We start from the raw sequence: 23611 nt of genomic DNA, 5'->3' as shown, positions 1-23611 counted from the left end.
GTGGGACTCCATTTCTATGGATTTTATCGTGGGTTTGCCAAAGAGTCAACAGGGTAATAATATGATATGGGTAATAGTGGATCGACTGACCAAGTCAGCTCACTTTGTGCCAATGAAAGATACATGGACTAAAGCACAATTAGCTATGGCTTATCGAAAGAATGTGCTAAAGTTACATGGAGTCCCTAAGGATATAGTGTCTGACAGTGATGCGAGATTTATCTCAAGGTTTTGGAAAGAGTTGCAGGAATCTTTGGGAACAACTTTGAAGATGAGTACAGCTTTTCATCCTGTGATGACGGTCGGGACGAGAGAACGATCAAGACTCTTGAGGATATGTTGCGAGCTTGTGTGATAGACTTTGGTGGTAGCTGGAAACAGAGGTTGGATTTGATAGAGTTTTCTTACAACAACAGCTATCACACTAGTATTGGCATGGCACCGTTTGAGGCTTTATATGGGAGGAGATGCAGGAGTCTGATTTGTTGGGATGACAGTGCTGAGGCAGTGGTTCTAGGACCAGAGATGGTACATGAGATGGTTGAACAGATAAAGATGATCAGGGAACGGATGAGAGCAGCTTAGGATAGGCAAAAGAGTTATGCGGATCTACATCGCCGGGATATAGAGTTTCAGGTTGGGGACAAGGTTCTTCTGAAAGTGTCTCATATGCGTGGGGTTATGAGATTTGGGAAGAAAGGCAAGCTGAGTCAGAAGTTCATCGGTCCTTATGAGATCTTAGAGCGAGTTGGGGAAGTTGCATATCGGCTGGCTTTACCGGCTGCGTTAGAGAGAGTGCATAATGTGATTCATGTATCGCAGCTGCGGAAGTATGTGACTGACCCGTCACATGTGTTAGAGGAAGAGAGCTTAGAGCTAGATGAGTCCTTATCATATCCTGAGGTACCTAAGCAGATTCTTGACCAGAAGGTTAGGAAGACTAGGAGTGGTGAGACAGTCTTGCTTAAGATCCTTTGGTCTAACCACGAGACTGAGGAAGCTACATGGGAGGCAGAGGATACCATGAGAGAGCGTTACCCTTTCCTTTTTGATCAGGTATGTATGGTTACGGGGACGTAACCTTGTTTCTTTTAGGGGGGTAGGAGATGATCGCAAAGAGTTTTTAAGAGTTTTTAATACTACGTATTTATGAGTCTTGGGGTACTCTATCGAGTAGTCCTTACTCTGTCGAGTAAGGGCGAGTTGCAGATTAAAATAGTTTCTGACCTGTTGGGTACTCGATCGAGTAACATGGGTACTTGATCGAGTAAGGGGGCACTCGATCGAGTACCTTAGCTACTCGATCGAGTAGCCGGTTTACGGGGGATGATTTCTCGGGTTTTGTTAATAATGCGATTAGAGTATATAATACTTCCGTCATTGTTCTTAAAACACTTTTCAAAACCTAATTACTGTCAAGAGAGAAAACAAAGTACGTTCTTCGCTTTAATCGCATTGTTGGCAAATCCCGAAGCTTGGAAGGTCGGATTTCACCTTTCTTTATACCGTTGTGATCCTTGCGTCGAGGGTAAGACCTATATACCATTTTTATAATGTTTCTTTAAAGTTGGTTAAACCCTAATTTGGAGAATTGGGGGTTTTGTAGTATGTTATGCTTGGTAGTGATTATATATTTGTATGTTAGGAGGAGGATTCGTAGAGGAAGCTTTTTGATATCAGCTGTGAGACCGTCTGATTGTTGTGCTTTCCAGGTAGGATTTCCCTACTCAGTAGTATTTATATAATGTGTGGTGATTGTGTTGTAGTCAGTGATTGTTGATTGATTCAGACGGTTGTTGCTGTTGTATTGTAATTGTGATTGTTTGTCTCTGGTTCTCGAGATGCGTTCTCGGCTGAGTGGAGTCACTTGCGGGAGTGGCTTCACGCCCTAGTTTCGCCCTTCGTGGAACCCGCCACGGAAGGGGATGTGCACATTAATGGGACAGGGTTATCGCTCGGTATCATGAGCGGGGATTTGGTGGGTACGGCTGCGGTCCCCCACTGGTAGGGCTGGTCCAGTGGACAGTCGGTGATGGAGATTGATTGGAGTGGGTGATTGTGTGTGACTGTTTGAGCTATCTTGATTACTGTATTGTTGGTTGTATATAATTATGTGAATAATCGACCCGGTTTATTGTTTTAAAACTGCGGTGATCCATTCGGGGATGGTGAGCAGATATTGAGCGGTATGAGTTGAGTCTTTGGGATATTTGGGATGTGCCACGATCTGATGATAGAAGTCTTCCGCTGTAGCGTAGTAGTTTTCATAAACATTTCAGTTAGTTCAGTAGACATTTGATTTGAGAACATGTACTCGTATTTTGGTTTGGTTTTTGGATTGTAACCTTTCACTAAAGTATTTCTATTTAAACGTTGTTTCATTATTGTTTATTTGATTATCATTACCTCGGGTAACCAAGATGGTAACATCCTTATACCTGGGTGGTCCTGGTAAGGCACTTGGAGTATGGGGGTGTAACAGTTTGTGGAGATATAAATATTGTTTTGGTCTAGGTGCTCCTAACGACAAGTACCGAAAACTAAACCTCTCAAGAGGGCCCGACCAAAAATGGCGCCGTTGCCGGGGACGGTGTTAACTTGATTTAGATTTTCTTAGATTATTATTAGTTGTGCCTTTCTTTGCCTTGGGGAAGTAAAATTCCTCAAGGTTTGTTCTAATTATTTTCGAGTTGTTTGATATTTTGAATGTCTAGAAGATCACAAGGTAACTTGTTACCCATTGATCACGAGATTGAAAGAACTTTGACAAACAATAGAAGACTTGTTAGAGGAACTTTGAGAGGTATTGGTGAGGTTGTATATATTCAACCAAATACTATTGAGTTCGTCAACCCTTTTGCAAGAGAAGGTGAGGAGAACCCAACACAAAACCAAACACAAAATCAACCCACAATGCCAAATTTTCATCACATTCCGTATCAAACGAGGAGAACCTACCCAATGGAACTCCCACACCAGAACACTTAACCGGAAACCTCATTGTCAAATCCGCATTTATCCTCATTTTCGAAAGAAGCCAATATGGGGGGATGCCTAGTGAAGACCCTCACTCTCACATGGAGACTTTTTATGACTATTGTGATGCGATTTCACAAACCGGTGTAACTCAAGACCAAATTCGATGGGTCTTATTTCCTTTTTCTCTAATTGGCACCGCAAAACAATGGTTGAAAGGCCTTGATAAGGCTACTCTCGGAATTGACTCTTGGAAGAAATTGGCTCTAGCTTTCTACAAAAAATTCTACCCACCGGAAAAGACTAACATGCTAAGAGCTCAAATTACGGGTTTTAAGCAAAGAGATGAAGAATCTTTGTATGAAGGTTGGGAGCGGTTCAAGGGAACTTGTCGCTCATGTCCTCACCATAGACTTAGTGAATGGTTCTTGGTTCAACAATTTTGGAATTGTCTTTATGAAGACTCAAGAAACATTCTCAACATGGGATCATGTGGTATGTTCACCGAAGTTGACGATAATCAAACTTGGGACAAGATTGAGGAAATGGCGGTCCATAATTCACAATATAGTAGACCTTGCAAAGCTACTAGAGGAGGAAAGCATGAAGTGGACTCTATTACTCAATTGGGTGCTCAACTTAGTGCTCACATTGAAACCATCAATTTGAAGTTCGAAAAAGCTATGGCTAGACTTGAAGAAGCCTCAAAATCACCAAAGCAACGTGTTAATGCCATGACGGCATCTTCATCAATCCCAAGTGGGATATGTGAGAATTGTGGAACTTTGGCACATGACCAAAGTGAATGTAGGGGAACGAATGAACAAGTGAATGCTTTTCAAGCATACAAGAGTGGTACCCCTTATTCCAATTATTACAATGAAAACACCAAATGTCACCCAAATCTCTCATACAAAGCCAAAATGTTCAAAACACTCAACCAACATACACCCCACCTCCCATGAGAAACCAAAATCAAAGACCCTTTTACAACCAAAACCAAGGTTACCAAAACCAAACTCCATACAATCAACAAAATGACCAAGGTTTTGATGTTCAAAAAGCGGTCCTCCAAATGCAAAAGAATCAACAAGAGTTTTTCACTCAAATGCAAAAAGATAGCCAAGCAAAGGAAATCACCATCAACAACATCCTAGCCCACACAAAAATGTTGGAAACACAATTGACCCAACTAGCATCTTCAAGCTCACAAAGACAAAAGGGGAAATTACCACCTCAAAGTAATCCCCCAAGACATGAAATGGTTAGTGCCATCCACTTGAGGAGTGGTACGAGATATGAAGCACCAAAGAAGCAAGTTGAGGATGAAGTTGTGGAAGCTAGTAACAAAGATGGAGTTGTGCAAAGCTCCAAGGAAAAAGAACCTCTCATTTAAGAAGAAGTTTCAAAGGATAGTGAAGAAAAGGCCAAGAAGAAGGAGCCCGTTGTGATTAGACTTCCTTTTCCAAGTCGTCAAGCTAAGCCCAAGTTCGATGACCAACTTGGGAAATTCATGGAAATTGTCAAGAACTTGGAAGTCTCTATTCCATTCACGGAATTGATCAATCACTTGCCGGCCTATGCAAAGTACATGAAGGACATGCTCACGAAAAAGAAATCGATCCGGAAGCTTGAGACTATCGCCTTCACCAAGGTGAGTTGTGCAATTTTTCAAGGGTGTTCACCTCCGAAACTTAAGGATCCGGGAAGCTTCTCAATACCGTGTACCATTAGCGACACAACGATCAACAAAGCCCTATGTGATCTAGGGGCTAGTGTGAGTGTTAAGTCGTATTCGGTGAGTAAAAGACTAGGGATGGGAGAGCTTAAATGTACCAACATCACACTCCAAATGGCCGATAGATCGACGAAGACACCATTAGGGATATGGGAAAATGTTCCCGTAAGAGTTGGGAAATTTTTCATCTCGGTGGACTTTGTAATTGTTGACATGGAAGAAGACTCCAATATTCCGATCATCCTAGGGAGACCTTTCTTGTACACCGCGGGTACAGTGATAGATTTGAAGCATGGAGAGCTCACTCTAGAGGTGGGAGATGAGACCATAACTTTCAACCTTGATAAGACCACGAGAGCTCCCCGCTTGCATGAACCATGCTTTATGGTTGATCATTATAGTCGGAAGGATGAGAGGAAGAAGTCGGAATTTCAATGGAAGAAGAAAATTGATGATGGTCCATCAAAAGAGCAAGGGAATTGTAAGAAAGAGAGCTTGAAAAGCTCACCAAAGTCAAGCAATGAAGAAGATGGCCTTGTTGGCCAAAACAAGAAAGTGGGAGAGTTGTCTCTATCAACTCAAGAGATTTTTAATGATCAAGTAGACGAAGTTTGCGGTCTTTGGGATGATGAGTTTGAAGGGATTTTCAATCCCTATATTGGGAATGCTATCAATCAAGACCAACATGAAGGACAACAAGTGCAAAGATCTATTGAGGATCTTTATCATGATAATGAACAAGCTTTTGACTACTTCTTCAAGGTGTTGAGTAACATCAACAACACCTTGAACATGCCCCCATGACATCTCACATAAGATGAGAGTTCGGTGGAGCCTCTCCAAACCACCATTTGTAAATATTCTAACTCCCTAACTTGCATTTTAATTTTCACATTGCATTTTTGTCATTTTTGGATTTATATTTTTATACATTGATCAAGATATTTATCATTTTTGAGAGAAGTTAAGGAGGGACTAATGATTTTATTGATGTGTAGTGCTTTAACTTAGTGTGGGGATAGCAATTGCCTAGGCTATTCATGCCTTTGTAGTGCCCCTACAATGAAGAACCCGGGATTTGAAGAATGAAAATGACACGGGTTATGCAAGTGCACGGATGGACCTGAATCCGGGTAGACCAGAAGGAATCCGAGCGGCTTATGGGTAATCCGCTCGTCTTACAGGAATCCGAGCGTCCAAGGAGGAATCCGTTCGTCTTTTTGAGCTGCAAAAATCAAAAATTTTGGTCTGTAAGAGAATCCGAGCGTCCCAGCTGAGAAGACGCTCGTCTGAAACTGGCCGCTCGTCTTTGTAGAAAGACACTCGTCTTTATGCTAGTGCACATTAAGCAAAGTTCCTGTAACAGAATCCGCTCGTCTTTGAGGAAAGCCGCTCGTCCTACATTGCAGAATCCGCTCGTCTTCTCTGAAAGACGCTCGTCTTAAGGCGAGTTTTCCTGAAGCCCATTTGAGCAGAATTTGAGCGTCCCGACGGGAATCCGCTCTTCTTTCCCCTGCGGTTTTGAATTTTTTGGGTATTTTAAACCCCCTTCCCACATTCATTTCATTCATTCAAACATTCAAACACTACACATAAACCCCAAAACCCTCATCCTTTACATCACCAAAAACAAGATTTCCTCAACCAAATTCAACAAAAACAAATCAAAACTTCCTCACAACAAGAATTAATCACTCCTTTTGCAACAATAATTTGATTAAAGCACCAAAATCTTCAACCTTTGAGTCGATTTTTGAAATACAGAGCAAAATCCTTTCATCTTAAATCGATTTGGGCATAATTAGAAATTGAAGATTTTCAATCTTTTCTTGGTGTAATCAACAATGGCAAGAACAAAAGGAGCAACAAATGCACTCAAAGCAAAGACAATTTCAAAAAGGCAATAAACTCTTCAAGCAAAGAAAGCTTATATGGCTATGGTGGTTTCTAATGCAAACTTGGAAGTTCAACAACAACAAGATCCTCCCTTGGAAGCTACAACATCAACAACTCCGGAAATCGCTCAATTATCTAACTATCCGGAGGTAATTTTCATTTCCGACTCCCATAGGGATACATTTGCCAAGTATGCTAAGAAAGCCATTTTGCCCACCAAATTCATTTGTGAAGATGCCTTGAACAAATTGGGTGTCCTTGAACAAACAAAAGCTTTCTTTGAAGCCATGGGATTGGGTAAATTGTTTACCATGAGAGAATTGACGTACCCCTCCCTTACCTTGGAATTCATAAGTTCAATGAAAGTTACTAAGGTAGAGACTAGAGAATACATCGAGTTTCGTCTTGCAAATGTGAATAGGCGCATCACTTTTGATGTTTTGAGTAAGATATTAGGCCTTACTGATGCACCATATTATCACAAGATGCCCGAAAAGTATGACCCCGCTCCTCTTTGGGAGGCAATTTTCGGGAAGAAATTTGTGAGCTTTCATGCTTGTCGTGCTCTATTAGTCCACCATTCGGGCATTAGAGTGTGGCACAAGGTCATCGGGAATACTATAATAGCAAGAAAAGGCACTAATCATTTTGCCAAGCTCGATTGTGTTCTACTTGAGTCGGCCTTGAATATAGGAAGGGAATTCGCTAAGCCATACAATGCTGTAAGACTTTTGATGGAAAGATGGCTTAATGTCGATTGTGGTAAGGAAGGCACCGCTCATATTGTAAATGGAGGTCTAGTTACTCTCTTGGCCAAACACTTTGACCCAAATTTCAGCAAAGATAACACCTATGTGGCGATCATAGGGGGCCATCTCATTGATATGGACACCATGATTAACAAGTATAAGTGGGTCAAGCATGATTCTCTTGACACCAACTATGGGTGGCTAACCAATGATGCTAGATCCTTCACTTTGCCTTCAAAGATTTGCGGATTGAGTGTTCACCAAACAAACTACCTTCTTCCACTCTCCAAGGAAGCCGAGTACATCATCCGTCAACAAAGGGAAGAGATTAAAGAGTCCTCCTCCTCCATTGTCACACCACCCTACCCATTCAAATATCAAGAGTTCAAACCCAAAGTTGTTGAAGTAGGAAATGATTACATGACTCTACTCATGAGAAAAATGCACAAACAAGCTTATAATGATCGAGTAGATGCATACTTGGCCCAATATCCACCCCTCCTTCATTTAGCTAGGCAAGTACTACTTGATCCATCATGTCCTTTGCCTAGTTGGGCGGATAGGGAAGTTTTCTTTCCGAGCACATCTAGTGGTGAAAGACCGGGTGAAGATGAGAATATCGATGATGAGGTTGTTGATGATGAGGGTGTTGATGAAAAGGTAGATAAAGAAGAAGAGGCTAATGAAGATGATGAAGAAAGCGAGCAAGATCAAGGAAGTGGAAGTGAAGATGAGAGTGGAAATGATTCCACATCTATGGAGGAAAATGATGACAATGACGATATGATGGAGGATTAGCAAACTTTGGAGGCTCCTATACTCTTGAGGATTGTCTACTTCTTTTACCTTTTATTTTATCTTGATCATAGTCTTGAGAGTCCTAGCAACACGGAGGACTAACACCTTGGCTCCATTAAGGTGTTCTTTTTATTGTTCCCACATGAAAAATCCAAAATGACAATTTATAGTTTCATGCATTGCATTTTGTGTGCATGAACTACCCCGAAATTTAAGACATTAGAAATAATGTCTATTTTGGTTTGGGGAAGTACATGCATACGCAACGGGAGGTAATCTAAATTACGCTCTCCGTTATAACAAAATCTCATGCATCATGTAGTGTAGCTTAGTATAGCTTGCATTTAGTTTAGAAATCATGCATCATACTTGCATAATTTCCTATCATATTGACCATGGAGGACAATGCCCATACTAGTGTGGGGATGGGAAATTCTAACTTGACCAATATACAAAAATCCTAAAAATTTCAAAAATTTCAAAAATTTCAAAAAAATTTGAAAATTTGAAAAACCAAAAACATGTTCATTTCCTTTGTAGTGTAGTCTTGTATATATTGTTTTGTATATATCGGGTTAGTTCATCCTTGTTCACATTGATTGACAACGCCACATCCGAGACATGAGGATATTCAAGACCGCATGGTATGATCTTTCCAATCTCCTTTTTCCTCTCTATGTTAATGACTATGTGGCATTATTTTGATTGATGCGGTATAAACAATGTGAATTTAGGATTGCGTTTAGGTTATTTGGCATATTAGTTGGTAGAAGCATATGCATTAGGATGTATAAATGTTAGTTGCATCATGGCATATAGTTGCATTTAGGGAAACATTTTGTGAAACCGTCTACTTGGGAAGCTTGACAAGTGTATATAGGCCCTAGTAGATGCTTTTTCTTCTTAAGACTTTGCTTGTTAGAATACTTGTAAAACACCCTAGGATGTGTCATATTAGTATTCTTTGACCCATGGTTTAAGGCCTAGTCAAGAGTACCTTGTGGTGTGATAAATCCTTGGCTACCGTTTATTCCAAGGTGACCCTTGAAACCATGCAACCATCATTCATCCATGTTCTACCACATATTTTGTCATCAAAAGGGAATGGGCACAAAAAGAAATTGTTTAAATTTGAGTTCAAGAAAAGAAAAAGTTTGCAAATTGCATCAAAAAGAAAAGAGGAGTAACAAGAATGAAAACTCCTATGCTTCAAATATAAGCCACCCTCGTTACTAATTGGGGTGACTTTGAAAATGTTCAAAAGAAAATGCAAAAGTTGAAAAATTGTCAAGTGTTGAAATGCCAAAAATCAAAAGAAATGGCAAAAGAAAGTGTTCTCAAATGTTATATGCCACAAGAAATTGGGGGGAAAAATAAACAACAAAAGCAAACTCCCAAATGAAACTCAAATACTATCGATCCCTTTATCCATCGAATCCACTTTTGTGAATGGTAGAGAGGGGACGACCCTTCTTCTTGTCTAGGCAAGAAGGAGAATTCCGCGATCCTCCAGTGTTTCTAACACCATGGGGAGTCTGCTCTTGACGAAAGCATTTAACGATTGAGGACAAAGGTACCCTAGCTTGACACAACTTGGAGGTGATTTATTGGTATCCTTCTAGGCTTAGTAGTTTGAAGAAATTGCATCTATGAAGGAGTGTGTACCCTTGAATTGCTTCACCTTTAGATAATTTCCTCCACTTAGATGAGGAAAGTGGTTATTCTATTGTAGATGCATCCATTACTTGATTTTGTGTGCTTTATTAATTGGATGTGTCGCCATTTCGGCAAGACCCACCTTGCCTTGCAAGAAGGCATCCTACCTCATTGTTGTCTTGTTGTGAGTTGAAGGGGCGGAGTGAGACCCGCTAATTGTCTCATATCGGCGGAGCAAAGGTTCGGTTTGGGAATATTTGATGTGACAATTATTTGAGCATATTTTGTCCCCGAATTAGCCTTGTTCCCATGCTTTTTAGTGCATATTTGAGTCATTTACTATCTTTAGTCCTTTGTTTTGCATATTCTTTGAGGTTTTCTTCCCTTGGTAGGAAAGGAGTGCAAACCTTGCATTTTCATGGCAAAATAGAGCTACATTGATTGAATTCAATGACCAAGCATCAAAGAGAAGACAAGACTAGAAGGCCTTTGTACATATTGTAGTAGTTGGGCAATGATGAGAAAAGATCCTTGCATCTCCGACAAGATCCCCGAGGATTGTTGGAAGAAGGAGGAAGAAAAGAAGAAAGGAAGAGGCTGACCCAGAATCCGAGCGGATTGCCCTCGGGACGCCCGTCCAAGACCAGGAATCCGAGCGTCTTTGCCAGAGGGACGCCCGTCCAAAAACACCACAATCCGCTCGTCCAGCCAGACAATCCGCTCGTCCAACAAGGCCACAATCCGCTCGTCCCGTGCCTTGGACGCTCGGATTGTGTTACAACAACTTTCCATTTTCTCCTTGTTCTATGAAGGATGCACATATCTCGGAAAGACCGGCAAATAGGAGACTCGCATATTTTCTGAGAGAAGAGATTCCTCAAGGACTTAATCGTCATTTAAGCCCTTAGTAAACCCTAATTTGTGTACCTAATCCCCACTATAAATACCCCATTAGGCTAATTAGATTATCATGCTCTTCTTATCAATCTTTAGTGTAGTTTATATCATTCTATTCTCTCTTTAATATTGTAATCAACTTTTAATCAAGTCTTAATACAAATCTCATTTCCTTAATTTCCCTTTTGTTCATCTTTTATTTTGGGTAATTGAAGATTATTTGGGTTATTGTTGGGAGATTGACAACCTTCCAATCATTCATCAAGTACTTCTATTATTCTTTGCTTTATTATTGGAATCATTAGTAGGTATAATTCTCTTAACCCTTTTTAATTATTGTTAATCATCTTCATCTATTCATCATGTTTTACTTTGTTGGTATGATTGACAACCTTGCTAGCATGTTCAACATGATAATGAGTGAGTAGTTTCCTTAACTAGGGTTAGTGGGGAATTAGGGGAAACCAACATGGGGGATGATTCATGCTTAATTTAATATGTTTTCATAGTTTATTTGCTTGCTTGTTGTGATCTCAACTTATGCACATGTTATGTTTGATGAAATGCGAGCCTATGAAACTTTGCATTTTTTACCCATCACTTACCTTTTCAATGAGACTTGTAAGACATAAACCAACTCGAGTCTCATTAGACCATGCATATAGTTGAGTAGGGAAGATTAAGTCGACTTTTAGGTGTTGTACAATCTAATCGATTGCTCCCGGACCCAAACTTTCCTAGGATCGTAAGATATAAACCAACTCGATCCACCACAACAATAATTGCTTGCTTATAATTTGAGAATTTGTTTGAATGATCAATTCCCATGAATCCCCTATGAACCCATGACACCCTAGTGCCTTTTATCAATTGTTTACAACTCATTTCAATCATCTTGCTTGTTTACATTTATTGCTATTTAGTTTAGTGATCTTCTATTCCAACCCCAAATTGTGACACCCCTAGACACCGCTACTTGAAATCGAAAATCTCACTTCAATACCCGTCCCTTGGGATCCGACTTTTACTTACCTCCTTACTAGTAGTAGAGTTTTTTGTGGAGATATAAGTATTGTTTTAGTCTAGGTGCTCCTAACGACAAGTACCGAAAACTAAACCTCTCAAGAGGGCCCGACCAATGCCTGAAGTCGATGCAAACCCGAATTCTCTCGTCTTTATTGGGTACAGGAATAATGTTGGCCACCCAGTCAGAGTATTCAGACACTTTGATGAATCTGGCTTTAGATTTCTTGTCTACCTCTTCCTTGATTTTCAAGGCCCATTCAGGGCGCATTCGGAGCAACTTTTGCTTCACGGGTTTAGCTCCAGGTTTAATGGGTATTCTGTGCTCTGAAATCTCCCTGTCGATCGGAGGCATGTCCTTGTATGACCAAGCGAATACGTCCTTATACTCGTGTAAGAGGTCGATGAACTGCTGTCTTTCCGAGGGGTCAAGGGTGGTCCCTATCATAAGTTCTTGAGGTGTGTTGTCAGTTCCAACGTTAATAGGTTCAGTCTCCTCAATGATGGGGGTCCTATCTTCTCGTTTCTCAAGTTCTTTGGTAGGTGAGGTGGGTAGTCACTCAAGTCAAATTCCTCATGTTCGTTCAGAATTGCATTGCAATTATAATGAGACGAGTCATAAGCAAACTTAGCGTTCATTAAGTCGACCTGAGCAAAAAGCTCGGATAGGAAAGATAGCTCATGGGCAGTCAGAGGTGACACTGTGGAGGAGGTGGCCCCTGGAACAAGCTTGTGATAAAACAGTGGAAAAGGGACTTTGACTGGGATATCAGGAGTGCTAGGAGCTAAGACAGACTCTGACTCTCACTCGGACTCAGACTCCTTATCATCTTCACTTTCCTCTTTGAACATACGGCCTTCTCCAGTTGTAATCTTGAGATTCCCTCCTGGACAATCGGTCCACTTGATAGTTTTCCTCCAGCCTTGTATAACTTTCTCTGGGTTAGTATCAGAGATTAAGGCGGTGGCATCAAACTGGTTATCCTTTAGAGCAATGTTGATGATGTCCTCATAGCCGAGGAGCTTGATGTTGTCCTCTCCGAAGAGGAGACTGACAGCTTGTCCTTCGAGTCATGGGGTCGACTCAGATTTGGTCGACGCAGCTTTGGTGTTGTCAAGGATGAAGTAGCAGTCTTGAAAGACGTATACACTCGGGTGTCTGACCTTGGAAACGAAGTCATATAGTGGCTCGGGAAAACCGTTGTAGAGCTCGGATTCTCCCTCGTAGACGAAGTATCCATTGAGAGTCGAATGGTATGGACGTAGGATGACTTCGTGCTTTTTGCGTTTCCGTATTAGGAGGTTCATATCCCGGATGTCTTCATCGGTAGGTTCATAGCCTTGCCCGAAGGGGATGTTGGGGACCTTGGCCTGTTTCAAGGGGGGCAAGGTGCTCTTAAGCAGATTGAGGGGTAAGCCTGCGAAATATCCTTGGCGCATCAGAATGCGATTGACTGTGAGGTTGGAGAATGGGTCACAATCAAAGGATTCTGATTCATCAGTTAGGGCATTCACAGCTTGGAATCCCCAAATTTTGTTATCGTTTTCCTCAATGACTTGGGAGGCTATTCCATTTTTCATGATAGCCTTGATCGGGTAAGCGGGAATAGTAATTATTTTCCCGTTGAAAGGGACCCTGATTTTCTGATGAAGGATTAAGGTGACAGCCTTGACGGCGTGAATCCAGGGCGTCCTAGAAGCATGTTGAAAGAGGCGTCGATGTCGACCATCTGAAAACTGGCTTGTCTTTCCAAGGGTCAAGTTGCAATGGTCAAGGTGATAGGGCTCGCAGCCTTACGATGAGTGCTGTCATAGGCGCGTACTCCTTGGTTGGTTGGGACCAAATCAGCTTCTTTGATACCCAGTTTGTGAGCCGTCTTGAGGGGGATGACATTAAGCATGGATCCGTCATCCAGTAGAACCATAGGCACATTTTTCTTGAGGCATTGTACGGTAATGTATAGGGCCTGGTTGTGGTTGGCTCCGAATGGAGGGATATCTTCGTCAGAGAAGATGACTGGATTGTTCAAGTCGGGGGCATCCCTTGTCATATGTGCCACTACTTCTTCAGGAGAGGAGGTAGAGGGAACTGCCAACTTTCTCAAGGCTTGTAGCAAAGCTTGCCGATGCTCGAAGGATGTGGCAATCAGTTGCCAAATTGAAATTTCAGCCTTTGCTTTTTGCAGTTGCTTAAGGATCGGGTTTTCGGGAACCTTGGGTTGGGTGTCCACGTCTGAGATAACTTATTCATTTGTTGGAAGGACTATTTAATTGTTCGGGTTTTGGTAGGGGCGTCTGGACCGGGTAAGATGACCGATCTCTTTTGCTTGTTTGTCCTTTCCTGGAACCATGTAGACATCCTTTGTGTCGTCTCTCCAGATACCGTTGATTGTGTGGTGCATGTCAGGATGGTCGCGGGAGCAATCCTTCATGTTGAGTGTAGTTTTGGGTGTTTGGAGGACCCTCCCTTGGGCGCGTTGTTGGTATTGGTGGGTTGAAAATCAACCGGTGGTAAGCGTCCTCAAGTCGGGTAGTACTTTCTGAGAGACTGGATATGGCTTCCTCAACTCGTTGGAACATGTTGAGCATGGTCGTGGCGCTGAATATGAATATCCCGTCCGGGGTATCCATCTCCAAGGTGTTCACGTCGTCATCAATTGGCAGGATGAGGTGTGAGGAATCCATGGTCAGCTCGTCATCAGAGATGGCATGGATTCCCAATGGGTTTGTTTCGTTGTTTGGTTTTGTTGGTGGAGGTAGAGGTAGCTGTCCTTTTTCGATCATATCTTGAATGATGTGTTTTAGTTTAAAGCAGGCTTCTGTGTCATGACCCTTTCCCTGGTGATACTGGCAATAGGCATTGAGATTCCAGAAACGGGTTTTCTTAGCCTCGGATGGGTCCGGAGTAGGCCTAATCGGTTGTAGTTTCCCTTGGTTCATGAGTCTCTTTAGGGCACTGGCATAGGTTGATCCCAAGTTGGTGAATACCCTTTGAGGACGCTCAGTTTTCTTTGTGGTTGGTTCGAGGAGATTGACCTCGTTAATTTTGTTCGTTTGACCATAGGGGCGTGATCCGGTCGATGTGGATCCTTGATAGCCTCTACCAGTGGTTTTGGCTAAGACACCCATGCGAAGATCTTCTTCAATGCGGGTCCCGAGGATTTGTAGGTCCTGGAACGTTTTGATGTTTTGATATCTCAGCAGGTTAGCATAAACCGGGCGGAGGTTGTTGACAAATTTCTCCACCAGAGTTGATTCACTCGGCTTACTGACTAGTTGAGGGCTTATCCTCCTCCAACGGGTTAGGAATTCTGTGAACCCTTCTTTATCATTCTGAGTCAGGACCTCAAGAGTGCGGGTGTTAGCTTGGATTTCGACGTTGTCTGCATACTGTTTAGCAAATTCAACGGCAACTTCGTCCCAAGTAGTAAGGTTCTTGGGGTCGAGGGAATAGTACCACTGGCGGGGAATCGGCTCTAGGGATGATGGAAAGATCCAGGTGAAGAGTTCTTGTTTGACCCCCTTGATAGACATGTAATCTTTGAAGGCTCGGATGTGACTGAGTGGGTCCTCCACTCCTTTGAATTTGGGTACATCAGTCAAGGTAAAGTTGTCGGGTAGTTGATCCCCAACGGTTTCGAATCTTCGATTGTTCTCAAGGAAGATGTTGTTACCACGGCCTAAGAGTTGTTCTTCCAAAAGTTTGAGCCTTTTCTTAGTTTCAGTCAAAGGCGGGGTGTTGTGATCTCCGGTTTCCTTGTTTTATAGGGTGTCGATACGGGTCTCGACACGGTCTAGGGTGACCTTAAGAGCGGTGAGCAGGCTGGCTAGCTGAGTAGTTGTAACATCTTTGTTGTCATTGTTGTTGTTGGATGAAGCAGAAGCCGGGGACATGGCTCTGAGGTAGAAAAACGGCTCACATTACATCTCAATCCGACACGGTTTAATGACCAAACACAGACAACACAAAGGACGGGAAAAAAGATCAGACTCAACAAGACGAGGGCGACCGTGTGTGGTGCCTCGGTGCTTGCTCGATTTATAACATGACGGTGTTGACCGGACTTTAACTCGCGTCCAACGTAATGGCGTGGTGCCATTGAACGAGTCTCTAGGTGAGACGACTCATAAGTAAAGACCCATAATAAGTACGCTTGCTTCGACTCGATAGACACGGGGCAGAATTGGAATGGTGGAATGAAGTTTTCGAAAATAGAGATTTTCAAAGATTCGTTGTCGCTTTATGGACGGCTCCCAAAGAATAGGGATCTTCAAAAGTCGGTCAGTTGAAGAGTTGTCTTTAGTTTGTTTTCAGAAGACGGTTTGAGTTTGAGTTGGCTCGTAAAACAATGTACTGTTTCCAAAGCCAGTTTTTGAAATTCAAAATTGTATGTTTTGAAAATCGAGTTTTGAAATGTTTGACAAGGTCTCGGGGATGGTGTATGGTCCTCGGGATTTGAAAATGTTTTAAGAAAAGGGGTGTGTGCCTTTCTCGGGTTTTGAAAGAGCCATTGTGTCGGCGCGAGACGGGTTAAAATCTGTGTCTTGACGCGGCGATTATAATGGCGTAAAAAGGTGTTTTTGAAATGATTGTAGAAAACTGAGTTTGAAAATCGTCATTACGACGGCCTAGAAAGGCGTGTTGAAATGGTTGTAGAAAACCGTGTTTGAAAATCGTCATTACGACGGCGTAAAAAGGCGTGTTGTTTGAAATGGTTGTAAAAAATCGGGTTTGAAAATCGTCATTACGACGGCCTAAGGAGGCATGCTTTTGAAATGGTTGTAAAAACCGGGTTTGAAAATCGTCATTACGACAGCCTAAAGAGGCGTATTGAAATGCAATAGTCGGCAAAAGACCGAGGTTTGGAACGACCATTATAACGACGCAAAAAGGGTTTTTGAAATTACACGGAAGGACTTATGATCACATAACACATAAGCACTCGCAGTTTCATTATATTATGCATAATGCTGACACGGGTTTTGGCTTAAAAGGATGGGTTACACACCAAGCAATCAATGTTGGAGTAAGTGTCCTCAACAATAGTACGGTCACATGATTAAACATCATAATTAAATCTCATAATAAGAATACGTAAGGGATGATTCATTACATAGTCAACTGATCAACATTAATCGGTAATGATTGGCTAACTAGAGTTTGACATTACTGTCGTTTGACGATGGTGATCAGTTGATCCCTTAAGGTCACACTTATAGGATAATTCCCTTAATAGATTAATTAATTAATTGTATAATGATACAAGTTAATTAATTCCTTAAAATTGAACAATTTATATTTGTGAGTAAGAATAAGTATACTATTCTAATTTGATTAAATAAGATTCATTTTAGTAATTAAATGTTTTATCACTAAAATTAATTATTGTTCATGAAACAATTGAGATAACAATGAATGGTTAATTATAATTACACGATGTTGTGAATTATATTAACATGACCCATTTTATACTTGTAATCATGAATTACTAGTTAAACTGTCACATGTAATATTTAAGGGGTTAAATATGCATTAAAATACATATGGACATGGTGTGTGACACATGACCTAATGACAAGTTAACAAACATAAAATGGATGTCCATTTTATAGGTGGACCGAAAAATAGAGGGATTAAGGAGTTAGTGGATGTTTTATTTTATGATAAAATAAACATAATGGTTACCTACACTAACTAGCCTTTACCCTACATTTTATGAGTAAGACCAAGGCAATGCAATGGCCCTTTTCCTCTCACCCTACCTGGCCCCCCTTCGCTCAAAATAAGAGCTTGTGTCTTATTCATTCATTCCAATCTCATGCATAGAGGATGTATGTATGCATTTTCTCCTCCATCTCTCAAACAATTGTTTTTAGACATAAAAATTGTTCATTCATATATTACATATTACATTACTAGAAGTAGTAATAAATAATATAGAATATATTTTAAGGAATATAATAATAACATCTAGTTAATATTATTATTAGATTTAAGGGATTGTTTTGGGTGCATTCAAGAGGATACTTTCTAATTTGAAAGTTTGAGTTTATGGAGGATCATTCCAATGTATTAAGCTCAAGAACAAGTGAAGGTAGGAGACCTTACTTGTGCCCAAAATCCGGTACATTTACAATGTAAGAAAACTCGATTTTCATACTTATTTCATTATTTTGTTATGCATGCATTAGATCCACATAAATATATATTATGGGTAATTTATAAAATGATTAGATGAGTCTAATAGGGGTTTATGAACCTAACAATCAAACCCCGATTTTCGAGAGGGATACCCATCCAAACAAAATGTGAAAGGAGGGTGCCCTAGCCTCGTGCTCGAAGGTGATGAAAGCTCTTTGATGAAACAGAAATGTGTAACGTCAACGGTATGCTTGACTCAACCGGGATTCGAAACGCGGGGATAATAAAACTCACGCCGACGAGACGAGCCAATTGGTCGAAAAGGGTTAGGTTGTGGGCCCGGACAAGGAACCCGACTATGACCGTAATATCAATTAATGCATTCCAACCAAGACCTCATTCGAGTCTCGCCATCTAGGGATCACAAAGACACAAGTGTCCTAGTTCTCCCCAGCGGAGTCGCCAATCTGTGGACATCGCCACCTGCAACGCCCAGCCGATCTGTGGACATAGCAGCGGTCTTTTGAAAGTCACGCTCAGCGGCGTAAAATAATTACATTTTTATGAGTAAAATGAACTTTTATATACTAAAAATAGTTAAACTTCACTACTAGCCGTGATTTTTTAGTAAAACCTTACATGCATATTTTACTTATTGTATGTAAAATTTCGTATTAATGTGATTAATATTGTATGATTTATGATTTTTATGTGATAAAATGTGTATAAATGGAGGTTAAATGACTAAAACTAGTTAAACTTCGAAACATGTCATGAAATTTTAATATGGTGTCACATGCATGTTTCACATATTGTATGTAAAATTTGAGATAAATTTGATTTATTAGGCATGATTTATAATTTTAATGGTTAAAATGATATGAATAGTGACTATTTTTAGCAAAAATAGCTAAATTAAATTTTTATGGCATGCAATTTTTCTCTAATGTTGTATAATTAATTTGAACATCAGATCTAAAGTTGCATAATTAATTTTGATTGATTTGGCATGTTTATTTATTTTTATGTGATAAAATCGATAAAAAGGCAACTTTATTAGTCATAAAAATTAATTCAAAATTTTTGGTTGAAATTTTGCCATTTCCAGGTTCTGGAAATAATTTAAGAATGTTCAAATTTTTGATTTTGGTTTTTCCATAATTTGTATGTTTAATTTGGATTAAATGGTAAAAGTTATGTTTTATACGATTTATTAATGAAATAAATTATCAATTTTTTGTAGGCAAATTTTATTGAGTTTTGGAATCTTGATAATATTCTAGTATATACAAAAATGTGATTTCGAGTTTTTTCAAATTTTTATGATTTATTGGGAATTATTTCATAATTTTATGATTAAAAGAGGTTTAAATAAGCAATAATACAAAACCAAGTTGAATTATTGTCAAATATTTAGTGAAGACTAATATTTGAGTCCTAAGAAGTTTAGGATAATTAACTTGGGCTTAAATTTGATGTAAGTATTGTTTTGTGAGTTTAATAAGTTATTATCACGCATTTCCATAAAACCGGATTATATACGATATAAAGTTTAATTTGGGCGATTTGGCACATTAATTTGGCATGTTATTTGATGCGTGTCCTAAACAGGATGTTTTACTTCCTATTTTACACGCATTTCAGAGCTCAATTATGTAGTTTATGCAACTATTTTCCCTATTTCCGTCTATTTTCGTGTTCTTGTATAATATTGCAGAAACGCGAAGAATCCACATGAAAATGAGCCAAATCCGTCCCCGGGTACTTGGCATATTATTTGACATGAAGAATTTACTCAAGAAACAAACTTGGTGCGCGTTTCGAGGCCTGAAAGACAAATTTACGAGAAGATGGCAGAAGCATAACTCCAGTAGAGGCAGTCGATCGACTGACATACTCGGTCGATCGACCAAGGAAGCTGAATCTTAAGTATCAAGTCAGAAGCTACTGTTCACATCGTGCGTAGGTCGATCGACCACTGTCCTCGGTCGATCGACCGCTATTTTAATCTGGCCCTGACATTTTATAAAAAATACTTCTCTGCATCGAAGACCAATGTGATTAGAGCTCAGATCACAAGCTTTAAACAGGGTTTTGATGAGGATTTTCATGAGGCATGGGTCCGTTTCAATAGACTGGTGCGATCTATTCCGCACCATGGGTTCGAGCAATGGTTCCTGTGTAATAAATTCTATAATGGGCTTTATGATAATCAGAGGGCTATCCTGGGTGCCGCAACTAATGGCATATTCCAGGAGAATAGTGGAGAGACTAAGGGGTGGAATATTATTGAAGATATGGAACCCATAAAGCTAAGCATGGGAATTCTAGAGGAAATCAGAGAAGAGCAGCTGAATCTCCTACTACAGCTGCAATAGAGGCCCTTACTGCGAGATTTGACAAGCTAGATTTTGGGGGATCCCAAAAAGGTGGGATATATAAATTTAATTATGTTTCAGATGGTCCCTTTACATGCAAAAGATGTGGAGGAGAGGGACATGTTTCGGAGTTTTGTACTAGTTCGAATGAAACATGTGCTGCCTTTCAACACTTTAGGCAGACTGGTACTTATCCCGATCCCTCTAATGTCCACCCCAATTTGAGGCGGACTAATCAGAATGTCCTTATTCCGGGTCCACAGCAGCAGCAAAACTATGTGCCTCCTCATAAGCAGCAGCAGTATCAAAAGCCTCCTTATGTGCCTCAGCAGCAGCAATTTAAAAGTTCTGATATTTCCGAATTGAAAGACATGGTTCAGAATTTGTCGGGTTTGCTGCAAAAGGAGTCTCTATCTAGAGAGACTTCTACAAAAATGTTGGAGAGCCAAATTGCCCAATTAGCAAGCAAAAGTGCAACTAGAGCTCCGGGGCAATTACCATCGCAGCCGGATCAAAAAGAGACTCTAAATGCGATGACTTTGAGGAGTGGGTCTACCCTTGATGGGCCCGCTATGGTCGAAGATGTTACTAAAAAATATGAGATAGAACCGAGTAAGAAAAAGGCTGGAATGAACAGTAGCAAGAAAAAGATGATCAGCAGATACATCAGTCGATCGACTAACAAACCTGGTCGATCGACCAGCTCGGGTAACAGTGAAGTTTCTGGTCCTGAGGAAGCAAGTCGATCGACTGACCTACTCGGTCGATCGACCAAGGAAGCTGAATCTTAAGTATCAAGTCAGAAGCTGCTATTCACATCGTGCTTAGGTCGATCGACCACTGTCCTCGGTCGATCGACCGCTATTTTAATCTGACGCAAATTTGGAAAACGAGAAAGCCCAATGTAATTAGGTTTTAGGAATAAAAGTTACGTAAGACTATCTATATAACGTAACCTGAGGTTTCAGAGGAGAATATCGAATTAATTAGGGTTCAATACACAGAAGTTGAATTTTGGATTATTTCATTAGTCTAGATTAGTTCTCATCAATAAACTTTTATTTTCGCATTGGGTTTTGGTCTTTTCTCTTCAATTCTTCTTTACGGTATTCCTCTGTTCCTTTGTTCAATTTCGTTGCTTTAATTCTTCCGTAGTTTAGATTTGCTAGTTTAGATTTCCCAAAGCCAAATCCTCGTTTCATGTTAGTTATTTATTTAGTTAATTCAATTATGAATTCAATTGCTTTATTTGTTAATTTTATTGTTGTTATTATCACCATCATGAGTAGCTAAATCCTACGTGCTAAGATGTAGGGGACCTGTAGGTTAGACGGTTTCGACAATAGGTAACCTGTTATCGGGCTCTGGTCGATCGACTGACTTCATTGATCGATCGACTGGGTCCGTTGGTCGATCGACCGCCCTGCATGGTTGATCGAGTGCCATGTGTTAGATTAGCTTCGACTTAATTAATTTAATTGCTATATTTGATGAATCGAGTGCACGCGACTAGTTGAATGCTTAGGAATTGACCGACCCGATAGATCGAAAGATAGGGGAGAGAAATAGACTATTTAATTAAGACGACTAAATTAATAAGATCGAGAGATAAGTTAATTTAGGCTTTAAGTATCATTAATCAAGAACGAAAGTTAGTATGAGTGAGACTTAGGGACCCGTAGCTTAGGCCGAAAGGTTGTTACCTGTTAAATTGGACCGAGAGGAGTTTTTATTTTCCCGTCTAACATGCTTAAATTAGTTTACTTAGAGTTACTGCCGTCGAAACTACAGTGAACCGCGACCATCTTAGCATCCTTTTAATATTTGAATTCATCTATTTTCATCTACTGCTCATTTATTTGCTTTAGTTTAGTTTTGATTTTATTACCTTTAGTTATAGAATCATTCAAATCAAAACCCCCCAAAACTGTTACTTTAGACTTAAATTAGACAACTTTAAATTACTTGCCTCCTTGTGGTTCGACCCTGACTGCCACTATCTATAGTAGTAGTTTGGATTATAAATTTTATTTTTGATTTTCCACGACGGTATCAAATTTTGGAGCCGTTGCCGGGGAGGCAATTGTTTAATTTTTAGTTGTTTTTATTTTCGTCTTTTTCTTAGTTTAAGGGACATCTGTTCCTTAAACTATTCTCATATTCTACTTGTAGTTTCCTCTTATGCGCAGATCACAGGGTGGTGAATTACGACTGTTAGATCCTGAGATCGAGAGGACTTTGCGTGAGTTGAGACGATCATCTAGAGTATTGCCGACAGAGGAAGAGCTAAGTACTTTGTCCAGTTATTACGAGAACGAGTTATTTGAGGAGGATCCACCTTCGTCTCCTATTTCTGCTTCTTCAGCTGAGACCGTTACATCTCCAGATATGGATGAAGAAGCAAGTATAGCCAAGCACTCTGAGCCAAAAGCTGAGAATCTCTATAAGGGATTCGCGTTGCTAGCTGGGACGGATAGAAAATTCGAAGCGAAACCTTCCTACATTAACTTGGTTGAGAGAAACTAATTTGGGGGAGCTGCAAATAAAGATGGAGCTAACCATATGGAGATATTCATTGACTACTGTTGTTCCATACCCCCACCAGCAGATGTGACCCAGGACCAGATAAAAGAGACGATGTTCATATTCTCGCTCCGCGATGCTGCTAGAGAGTGGTACCGAGATCTGGATCGAGCTGCTAATGGGATTACTGATTGGAATTCGCTGGCCCTGGCATTTTATAAACAAATACTTCTCTGCATCGAAGACCAATGTGATTAGAGCTCAGATCACAAGCTTTAAACAGGGTTCTGATGAGTATTTTCATGAGGCATGGGTCCGTTTCAAGAGACTGGTGCGATCTATTCCGCACCATGGGTTTGAGCAATGGTTCCTGTGTAATAAATTCTATAATGGGCTTTATGATAATCAGAGGGCTATCCTGGATGCCGCAGCTAATGGCATATTCCAGGAGAATAGTGGAGAGACTAAGGGGTGGAAGATTATTGAAGATATGGCCACCCATAAAGCTGAGCATGGGAATTCTAGAGGAAATCGAGAAGAAAAATTTGAATCTCCTACTACAGCTGCAATAGAGGCCCTTACTGCGAGATTTGACAAGCTAGATTTTGGGGGATCCCAAAAAGGTGGGATATATAAAGTTAATTCTGTTTCAGACGGTCCCTTTACATGCAAAATATGTGGAGAAGAGGGACATGTTTCGGAGTTTTGTACTAGTTCGAATAAAACATGTGCTGCCTTTCAACACTTTAGGCAGACTGGTACTTATCCCGATCCCTCTAATGTCCACCCCAATTTGAGATGGACTAACCAGAATGTCCTGAATCCGGGTCCACAG

The 23611-nt window shown here is 40.5% G+C and overlaps 1 non-coding gene across 1 annotated transcript; it reads right to left on the bottom strand.

Moving 5' to 3' along the window:
• Positions 1-3284: 3284 nt before the first annotated feature.
• On the bottom strand, positions 3285-3391 carry LOC141644610 (small nucleolar RNA R71). Its single transcript, XR_012544222.1, has one exon. It is a non-coding gene; the product is annotated as a small nucleolar RNA R71 (small nucleolar RNA).
• Positions 3392-23611: the final 20220 nt, after the last annotated feature.

The sequence above is a fragment of the Silene latifolia genome, chromosome 2 (genome assembly GCF_048544455.1).
Source record: "Silene latifolia isolate original U9 population chromosome 2, ASM4854445v1, whole genome shotgun sequence".
Classification (NCBI taxonomy): Eukaryota; Viridiplantae; Streptophyta; class Magnoliopsida; order Caryophyllales; family Caryophyllaceae; genus Silene; species Silene latifolia.
This window is presented reverse-complemented; position numbering and strand designations above follow the sequence as displayed.